The following is a 1,361-nucleotide window of genomic DNA, read 5'->3' on the forward strand; positions in this document are numbered from 1 at the left end:
TAGATATTCTTCTTCCAAATATTGTATTTCAACTGTAATTGAAAAAAATCCCAAAACTCTTCTTTCATTCGCATCAATTTATCTTTGTGAGACTGTTTTCTCTATTATGGATATAAAAACAGAACAGAGGAACAGTTCAGATACATTACCCTCTTTATTTCGGCTAGATTAGAATAATGAACCAGGAGGAAATTCATTTGCAACTTTAAAAACTTTAGTTATTGAAATATGGGGTGTTTGTTCAAAGCTTCCTGTTTACTTATGATTGTGGAATGAAGAGTTAGGATTGTCAAAAGAATGCTTAGCAGCTTATACTACCTACATTTTCAAGGGACAATATGTGCAGTTTTTGTAATTACTTTTTTCCTTTTGTTTGTTCTGATTGTGTTTACTGAAATGAAAGTTTATGTTTTCTGCAGCTAATAATTAAAAATAGGGGCTTGTGATCCAACGCAGGAGGCAGGAAGTGCTCTAGCTCCTGTCGACTCTCATAGTGCGCGGAGGCGAACGGGGAACCAGTATGATGGTGGAACAGGATGTGGAAAACGAGCTTCTGGACTATGAGGAAGATGAAGAGCCCCAGGCTCCTACAGAGAGCACCCCAGGACCCCCCAAGAAAGATGCCAAGGGGTCCTACGTTTCCATCTGGCCTTTCAAGGAGTATGAGCGCTTCTCCAAGTACATGCCCAGTGTCAAGGTGTCCGTGTTCTTCGGGGGTCTCTCCATCTCTCCATCCGAAGAAGTGTTGAAGAAGAGCTGTCCCCACGTCGTGGTGGGGACTCCAGGTCGCATCTTGGCACTCGTGCGGAACAGGAGCCTCAACCTGAGAAACGTGAAGCACTTCGTGCTGGACGAGTGTGACAAGATGCTGGAGCAGCTGGACATGCGGCGGGACGTACAGGAGATCTTTCGCCTGACGCCACGCGAGAAGCAGTGCATGATGTTCAGTGCCACGCTGAGCAAGGAGATCCGGCCCGTCTGCAGGAAGTTCATGCAAGATCCCATGGAGGTGTTGGTGGACGACGACACCAAGCTCACGCTGCATGGGCTGCAGCAGTACTATGTCAAGCTCAAAGACCGCGACAAGAACCGTAAACTCTTCGACCTCCTGGACGTGCTAGAGTTTAACCAGGTGGTGATCTTCGTGAGGTCGGTGCAGCGCTGCATGGCCCTGGCCCAGCTACTCGTGGAACAGAGCTTCCCAGCCATCGCCATCCACAGGGCCATGGCCCAGGAGGAGCGCCTAGCACGCTACCAGCAGTTCAAGGACTTTCAGCGGCGGATCCTGGTGGCCACCAATCTGTTTGGCTGAGGGATGGACATGGAGCGAGTCAACATCGTCTTCAATTATGACATGCCTG

The 1,361-nt window shown here is 48.4% G+C and overlaps 1 pseudogene; it reads left to right on the forward strand.

Moving 5' to 3' along the window:
• Positions 1 to 520: 520 nt before the first annotated feature.
• Positions 521 to 1,361, forward strand: part of LOC102251010 — a 2,573-nt pseudogene continuing 1,732 nt past the window's right edge.

Source organism: Myotis brandtii, unplaced genomic scaffold, assembly GCF_000412655.1.
Source record: "Myotis brandtii unplaced genomic scaffold, ASM41265v1 scaffold84, whole genome shotgun sequence".
Lineage (NCBI taxonomy): Eukaryota > Metazoa > Chordata > Mammalia > Chiroptera > Vespertilionidae > Myotis > Myotis brandtii.